Genomic DNA, 9,877 nt, shown 5'->3' on the forward strand with positions numbered 1-9,877 from the left:
TTTAAACGTTACAACACAACAAAACACGGAAACAGAACATCTCCATCTCAATAATTGGATACCACTGGCTCAAAGTTTAGGGGAAACTGTAGCTGGGCAACGTATTCCTAGAAACACATGTCACACTTAGCTGAAGATAGTGTTAGGTCTGCAGAAAAGGGCTGTCCTGATGCCCTGCAGATGGGATGTGGACTGTGAGCACACTGATGTGGCCTTTATATACTTGCCATAAAAAAATAAATGCAATTTGTTTAAAGTCAGAATAACAGAATTATCCCTGTGCCCATGAGACTCCAATTCTCTGCAGGTGCAGCACAGATTTAACATAATTGTTAAGACTATGCTTTCCAGAAATACTTTTACTCCTTTCAGTGGGAAGGCCTGAAAAGTCTTGTGGTGCAGAAACGCTGAATTCTAAAAAACATGCATTGGACAATCATGCACTCCTCTTTGTCTTCAGTTATGACAACACACACAGTAGTTCTTATGTGGAAAAGAATCACTCATTTTTCCCAGATAATTATAACTGATTATTTTATTTCACAAACTCAGCCTGAGCACCTGCATGTTTCCATAGAAACTGCACAAGACTTCAAGGGATTACTTCAGAATTCCACTGTGGTTTGGGTCTCCAAAGTTATTCAGATTTTCTGGGTAAAATCTGTTTCCTGATATAAATTGAAATTATCGCTACCACATATTTAATGAGCTGTACCAGTCTGTTATCTTAAGAAACTGAAACATTTTCTTGCAGTTTTCTACACAAAAACATGCAATATGGTAATCCTGTAATTAATTAGTGTTACAGCCATTAGGAACTCAGGACTGGAAGCAGCCCCAGATGTCTTGCAGGGGATCACACAAATGCAAGGGGCAGATGGGGGACTAATTCCCATAAATCCTTCTGGCCACCTCATCCCCAAAAGACCCCTTGGAAAAGAATAGGCAGGTGTAAGTACCTTCATGCACTCCAGTACATACATGCTCATTCATTTCACATGCATGTGCATCACCTCTCCCATCTGTGGGTATTAATGAAAAATGTAAAGCAGCAGATTTATTAGACTGGATAATAACTAAAATAAAAAAATGTGTACACTGGAAGCCTTAAATCTAGACAGTGCCCTGTCAGGCTGCTAGAAACGTGCAAGCCTCCCTCTGTGTATGTGCTTGTTATGTACAAATGCAAGCATGCAGATGAGACAGGATCTCCTCCCAAACCTTCTTTGCTACCTTTTTTCCAAGTCAGATCAGTTCCTCTACTTCCTTCCACCTGCATATCCTATGCTGTGTTACCCCATTTGTTTGCTCTCTGCTATTCACAGTACTCACAGAGAAAAGAGGAATTTCTTCAATTCTCTGAAGGCCCTTGGTGCAGATGAACCCAGGACTGACTTCCTGCACTGATGTCTCTGCATTATTTGCCTGTGCTAAATAAAACAGATTCTGGTACAAGAAAAAGCGTGAAGGTGAAAAGAATGACAAATCTACGTGGAAAGATGGAAGGAAATAAAAATAATGTTTATGTCCTTTCTGACCATCTTTTTATTCATGCAAAGATGATTTCAGGTTCTGAAAGAAAAAGGAGAAAAAAACAAACAACAAAACACCACCTTACTTACCTCTCTAACCTCTGGAAATCCTGTTATCCATGTGCTTCACACAGCAACATTTCAGTCTGCTCTGTAGTATAAACAGGACTGCTTTCTGCCAGCTAGAAAGCTAGATGCACCTTTCTTGCCAATTTTAGATGAATACTATTTGCTGACATTTTTTCAAGAGTATAGAAAGTTGTTTTTTTCCTAATTCCTTCGAGAACAGGAAAGGAACAAGTACCACTCCCCTTCTTCACCAGCCCAGAACACCAATGTTAGAACCAGCAGTGCTCAGACATACAATGACTGAAAGATGCTCACTGTCTGAAAACTGTTCTGCTCCAGTAAAGGGTAACAGCTTAGAAATGAAAGGCGAATTTAGATGATGCATGAGAATTGCATGGCAGGCATCTGAAAGGTACTGCATACTAAACAAGAACCACACAGTGTTAAAGCATTGCCTCTGTTTGTAAGAAAAGAGGGAAGAAAGGAAGTCCAGAAGTGAGGTTACTCATTAAATATATACAGGCAACATATCCAGAGCTGCAATCACTGGGAAGTAAACCACTTTTCTTTCTTAGATCGTCTGAGAGCAACATTTGTCTGTGACTTGCACCCAACAGAACGCACCAAAGCCTGTTTAAAGACTGCTTTGCAGCTTTAGCCAGTGAGGCACCAGATTTCAAAGCTTGTATCACCTTTAATAAAAACACCGCCAGAGCTCCAAGTAGGTGATCTGCAGATATCTTAACCAGTGCATTCCTAAGTGCCTGAAATTTATCAGACTTTCCTCTGTCTTGGATGCTGGCTGTAAATTAGCAGTGCAGTAATACATTTCAGTAAAACTCAGCCTTGGAAAAATCACTAAGCTGAGATCATCTGACATCCATCTCTGAGACTGAGTGGCATCTACCCTTAAAGTTTCACTTGGAAAGCAAACAGAAGAAAAAGCATTCCTGCCTGCAAACCAAATCGTAACCTTTCTCCCAGTACAGGGATGAAAGACCCTGGTACATTGTGCATTCAGCAGACAATGACTGCAGCCAGCCCTACACGCAGTGGGTTTAATCTGGCGTGGCGCGTGACAAACAGGCGTACAGCTACACACCCCAGCAGGCTTCAGCCAGGCCTTACAGTCATGTGAGGGTGCCTTTGAAGACTGACAAGATTGGATACAGCTTTGAATCTGTCTCAGAGCAGATAAGCTTCTGCAGTCATAAAGCCTAACCCAGGCCTCATAAATGCTAACCTCTGTAGAAGTATTAACAGGAATTTTCTCATTATTGAGCCTCAAAACTAAGGAAAAGGTTGGCAAATGCAACAAATTGACCTTTAAGGCAATTTCTCTAGATAAAGTCTAGGTATGGGTGAGCCGGCTCTAGGGCAATCCAAACCACAACATTAAGGCATCACACTTGATTAAGGCTTATGGCACTACAAGCTATCTGGTATCCAGAAAAAAAAAAAAAAAAAAAAAAGGAAAGGAAGAAGTCTGCTCCTTGGTCCCTTCTCTGTACCCCAATAAATTTAATGCTTGTTCAAGGTAGGATATACACCACTTAGGGGAGGAAAAAAAAAAAGGAAGCTCAGTGGGAACTGATGCATCTCCAGAGATCAGATGCTGCTGCAGCTATGCCTACAGCTCACCATTCTCCTACTTTGCAACATGCAAAAAAAGTTCCAAGCTCTGCTGATCGGAACTTGGAAAAAGGATCCGACTGGTCTGCTGCAGTTCCAGGTTTGTTACTCAGACTCCTAAGGAGCATACAAAGGTATGCAAACTCACCCCTCCCAACCTCAAACATGCAGAGGAAAGACATTTGTCCTTGCTAAGCCTCTCTTAGCAATCTAGTTTTCAGATTTGGCTCTCCTACTGTAACGAACAGCTTGTATGCATCTAACACATGCATGCGGTGAAGACATAAAAATAGACAGCCCGTTTCTGTGTAACAAAACCCAGACATGATCTTCCTCTTAAGCACAGCTATTGTGCTGAGCTTCTCAGCTAGATGTTCCCCTTACATTTTCTCCCCATACTGTATTGCTATTTATATCCTGTCCAGAGAGGACAGATTAATACTAAGCATTTCTACAGGACCTCCCTCTGAAGAACCCTGGGTATATTTTACCATTTGAATCACGCTTTCAAAGGTTTCCATTGTACCATTACCTAGTAGCTGACAGTCACTACCTTGAGCAACTTGAAGCTTAATATACAAGACAGAAAAATGGGAAACAGGGAACTGAAGAAGACAGAAGGATCTCTGAAAGTGTACTGCAAAATTAGAGGAGATTCAGCAGACAGCAAGCACAATTAAGGCCCTGGAAAAGCAAAGACAGTGAATTGGTACCACAAAAAAAAAAAAAAAAAGAGTAAGAAGAGATGCAATACATAGAACAAATTGAATTATTTAGGAGACACTGTTCATGCTTTCTCACAGCAGTAGACCAAATTAATTTCAATTAAAAAATGGCAGGAAAGTAAAAACTGCAGTGAAAGAAAATGCTATTCACAGTACACACAATTAGTACTAAGATTCAAAGATTGTTTTGGATTTTTATAGACCTCCAAATTAATATCATACTGCAGATATAGACAGTAAATTCTTCACCAGCCACTAGCACAGGAGATTAAGATCCAGTGTTGAAAACAGGTTCCTGAACATTAGTTACTGAAGAATTCTTGCAGCTTCTTCTGAAGGTGTCTGTTAGCTCTTATTCCTGGAGACATGTGCTGGACTGATCTCAAGCCAATCCAGCTTATTTTGGTAAGTCCTATGTTTCCACTGAAGCAAACTACCTGGGATGATCAGCAAGACCAGCAACAGCAATGCTAGGAAGAAATCCTGTCACTCAACTCTCAATCACATGTAAAATCAAAGATATTTCATTACAAATCCCTGTACTGTAACGTTGCATTGGCCAGCACAGGAGTTTAAGCAAACCATTGTGGCCCATTACAGGCAACGGTTCTAGAACTTGACATTAACTATAAAATAGGTTCATGCCAAATAAATCTAAAATCTGGTGGTGTTCAAACAACTTCTTTTCAAGTAAAAAAAAACAAAACAAAACACAACTGTCTGCACAAAGTTTATGGAGATAAAAAAGCTTTTTTTTTTATTTTAAGTTGTAATTAATAAAACAAGGAAGAAAGAAAAGGGTGTTTTGAAGCCCTTGATTATTTTTTTTTGAAAAACTATATTGGTTTTATTTCCAACTCATCAACCCTCTTAATGATAAACCATGTAAATCATACTATTTTAGTGATTAGGTATTGTTTTAAATTTCTGATGCCAGCTAGAATGCCTTATTTCAGTAACAATTCACCATCTAGTTGCAATCAGAATGCATAATCCTTATCTAAAGATACATAGTCATCAACCCTACAGAAGACTGGTTTAAAAAGGATTGAAAACAACCTGAAAGTGTGGATTAGGAATAAATTCTTGTTGCTGAAGACCTGTAAAATTTCTTGAATTGCAAAGGCAGAAATGACAAGCAGCAAGAGACAGTCAGAGCTTGTTTGACCTGTTATTGGCGTACACTCCTCACATACCACTGAATTTATTCTTTCATATTCTCATTCTGTATCCATAAGACAACAATATTTGTCTCCTTGCAGTATGAAATTATGGGCACAGTTAATATTTTTTACTATGTATACAGCATCCAGTATGACTTAGCTAGTAGACACTGCTGAAATACACATTTGCGTGGTTAGTAGGGAGGAACAGAGGAAACCTCTCTATTCTGCAGTATACTAAAATTAGGTTATAGTTTTCGTCATAAGAAAAACTTAGTGTTCAAGCGTATTTTTGTGTCATTCTTCTGTTCTTTTCAAAGCTTTTTGAAACACTTCAGAATTAGGCAAGGTACCCTCCTCAGGTCTGTTCAGAGTGGGCTGAATAAGGGTCATAAAGAACTGCTGTCTTATCTATGGTTTTCTATTGCAGAACTCATGGGATAAAACCAAAAATTTCTCCCATTCTTAAATCCTCCGCTGCCCCCTGGTGTCTTCTTCCTGCAGCTTCATACAGAAAGTTAACACCTCACATAGTTCTTTGCCAGAAAGGCTGTATTCCAGAGGAAAGTTACGCTGCAAAACAGTGGACCACACTTTTAGACACTTTTTTTTTTTTGGCATGATTATAATAATTTCTAAAAAAGATAAAATTACTAAGCAAGCTTCATTCTAATAAGGTACTGAAGAACAAACAAAACCAAAATGTCCTATGCTGAACATTTCCAGACCAAATTACTCCAAATTAGCTGGAGTCCCAATAGACTAACCCGGACTGCACTGAAGATGACTTAAGAGTAAGCTGGGAAATAGCTGGCTTCCTCTTTTCTGAAAACTTCTGCAGACATGCTATTAAATTGCTGCTGATGCAAGCATATGTTTTCTTGGCTAAAGAACTGTTAAATGGGAAGCTTGAAGCAATGACAAACTATTTTCCATAACAGATGCACAAGATAGCCCTAAAAATAGAGGAAAAAAATATACGATGCTGCATTGACAAGAGTGATAAAGAAACCCAAACATACTGGCTTATTTATGGACTTGCTATAATTTAAAAGATTGAGATGATGTTTGAAATACAGAAGAGCTGAAAACACAAAACTTCCATGTCACCAAGAGTATCATGGCTGAGAGAAGGAATGGCTGGAATAGACAGAACCTACCTAAGCCACAGAGTTTCACGTATTGGTACAGGATGATGCACATTGGATTCTGTAGTTTTCTTAAATGGTGCATTCTTCTTTTTTTGATCCACATGTGGGATTACATGGCTATTTCTCTTTTGAGAGAAATACACATAAAATCTGGCATGTCAATCTTTAAAGACTGGAAAGGCTTTAAGTGTAGCTTGTTCTTTAACTGCACAACTTTCTTAGTGGAACTCTTATTGGATGGAAAGATTCATCAGGAATAACCCTACAAGATCTCAGGAGGTCCCCAGAGCTAACAACTACAGTAGAGGACCTGCTTCTTTAACCCACGGCTGTAAACTCTGACATAAAGGGAGTGGTGGACTTCCCTCAAGAGGAAAAAATAAGGCAAGCATCCACCCTACTGTAAACAGAGCAAGGAGAGGAAGATAAAAAACAGCTTGCTAAAATACTTGGCCCAAGAAGGTCACCTGACAAATAAAAGAATCTAAGCTTCACTGATGAGGAAATAAAGATAGGCTATGAACATAAAATAGGTCAAAATAGCAAACACCTAAGCATTATTAGAAATACCTGGTTCTGTCCAATTCTGAAGGTATGTTTGAATAGTTTTTTCTCAACCTGCTCAAACTGGCATCTCCTCTGACACCTAGGGGCTTTGCATGACATTCCTTAGTAGAAACACGACCCTTATCTTTTCAAGCAATTGTTATTTTTTGGATTAACGGGTGGAAAAGCATTTCTGACTAGCAGTAAAGTTTTGCATGCAACATTGTTCATTCTGTATTTGCTCAGCGTGTAGGGAAAAGCGGAATTGAAACTAATACCGCAAAAAGGAATATCCCTCCCTTCACTCATGTACAGATATGCTTGTAATACTCAATGGTATTCTCAAGTAACCTTAGGAACATAAAATATAAAACAGGAATTGAAAACAGCTAAACAGGAGACTGTTTTGGGAAACTTCATCTGAGAACATGAAAAAATTACAGTTCTGTGTATTAAAAACCAAACATTACTACCAAAAAAATCACAATGGCTCTAAACACATTTGCTTCACAAGGAAAATCCTAGAGTTCATCTTTCTATTGAGCACATCTTGTGACTTTAATAGGCAATAATCTTAAACAGGACAACAACCACACAAAGGAAATTGCTTTTTTTCATTGCTTTATCTCCAACACTCCATCCACTGCAAACATTGCAAGCTCACCCCAAACTAAAATCAGGTTAAGAACTACAGCATTCAGAAGCAGCGGAAGCTCACACAACTATTCCATAGCTGCAAATGTCTGTCTTAGTCACAAGAACGTTCTCGCATGAGTAACTGTGACTCGGCACTAACATAAATGCCAGAGAAAACAAGAAATGCATTTCAAGATGAATCTGAGTTACATAAAAAAGAAAAACCTGACCAACACAAAGGCTGTAGATGAAAGCAAATTCCTGGAGGTAGAAGCAACTCCAAACCCACAGTTTATACCCAGGAGATAGTGCCCCACTACAAAAGTTGAAAGTGCTTGAAAAGAATTCGAATTCCTCATGTGTAAAAGCGCTAGAAAGACTTCATTTGGATAATGAAAAGCATTAACAATTCCAGCCTTGTCTATGACAAGTTTGTTAGTGCAAGGCATCAGTGCAATTACATCTCAAGGGAATGCCAGCTGAGTAGAGATGGGAATTGCAAGCAGGCAGAGTTTTATCACCACAGGAGATTTCAGAGAAAGGAAATCTTTCATTCAAGATTCAAAAGCACTTCTGACACCTTTGTAGAACCTAGTAATTCGACACAAGAATCCCGAAAGTCATTCAACAAGAGACAAGCCTGGTTACGCCTTAAAGGTCCTCACATTAAAAGAAAAAACAATACAAAAGGAAAGTAGAGGAGCACACAAAGTCATTATTAAACTCCCGCTGTGTAAAAGCCTTATGATACAATCTAGTTACATGAACAAGTACACAGAAACCAAATGGTTGTCTACAGCAGATGCACAGCACCTCGGAGCACTGACTAATGTTCAGAAAACCAAACCATTTAGGCAAGTTTACACAGTAAACAGTAATTAATCCATAGCACAGTTCAATACAGGATTTGGTAAAACCTGACATCATAGATTAGCAACTAAAACATTAATTACAAATGTTAGTGCTCTTAGGGCTGTTCTACTGGTTGGAAATAAGGACTGCCTATAACATAGTATTGTTGAGCAGGCTCAAGAAAAGCCTTTATCATTTCTATTGTACCCCATTTTAATTATACCTGATAAGAGGCTACAAACACAGTATTTACACATTATTACTACACTATATTTTCTGAAAAGTATGGTTACGCATTTCAGAATGTCATTATGCATATGCAGAAAGAGTCACAACCGAGATTTTATTCATACTTTCTGATACAAATCTCAATTGTACACTCTTTGTAAAAATTTGAGTGTGGCCATTCTAATACACTGCAGAAAAAAAAATATCCTGCCATTATACTTGAACAATATCAGATTAAGTTTAAGTGATAACAGCCTACATTATTTTAATTCTACTTCCTACCAGAATTTGTACTTTATCTACAAGAGAACAATACTGCTGTCTTAAAGATGCTGAGCCATAAGTAACAAATTGCTAGGAAAACAATACATTTGCCCAGTTTCCTATTCTTTTCCTCCAGCATGAAGTATTATCCTGTGTTGGAAAGAAGAAAAACTACATGCAGTTCTCTGCACTCAGTGCAGCTTTTTCTAGTAAGAAAAAAGAAACCCAGGGATCACACACAGAATGACCATTTTACCTTGTAACTGTTCAGAAGAATGAATTTGAAAATTGTGTTCCAAGGACCTCACTTACTGAAAATTCCAAAGAAAGAAGTTACAGGTGGAGAACATGTAAAGGAATTTCTTCAAGGATGAGAATTCTTCCAGTTATTTCTCTTTCAATCTACTTTTCTTTATTGGCCAAACTTTTAACAGCTGTGCTCATCAGATCAGCTGCTGTTCGACTATAAAGCAGCATAGACCATTTTAAAACCCCAAACAACCAAATTGCTGCGGAAACTTTTAAGAAAGGGACCGTGACATTTAAGTGTCTAGATACGATGTGGAGGTACATGTGTGTTCATACTATAACACCTTGGGCAACGTAAGCTTATAAAGACTCCAGACATGTTAAGTGAATGAAAGAGGACAAGCTTTAGGTTGGGCTTTTAGCAGGTATGGCTCCAAACGCCACTTGCTAAAGTGGCTAAATGCTCATTAGAGGTGCCTCATGCAAGTAAGTACTGAATTGCCTTTTGTACAGTATCAGCAGGAGGTGATAAATTCTCAAGATTAAAATATGCCATTTGTTGAAGACCCGTTTTTCCTTTGCTACCACATCCAGGAGGTTTATTTAATTTATTTAAAGCACACAATGTTGGTCACATTGTTTCTAATGAAGTAGGTGGGAATTTTTGACCAACTTCAGTGGGAACAGAGATGAGCTGGTGCTTCTGAAAAATACAGATGTAAAAATACCCCCTTCTCCCCAGGCCCAAAACAAAGCCCAACTTTTAATTTAGGCATGTGTTTTGAAATAGGAAGACTTATTTTGTGCATCTATAAGATCATAAACCAGAA

The sequence above is a fragment of the Anas acuta genome, chromosome 7, assembly GCF_963932015.1.
Source record: "Anas acuta chromosome 7, bAnaAcu1.1, whole genome shotgun sequence".
NCBI classification, from domain to species: domain Eukaryota; kingdom Metazoa; phylum Chordata; class Aves; order Anseriformes; family Anatidae; genus Anas; species Anas acuta.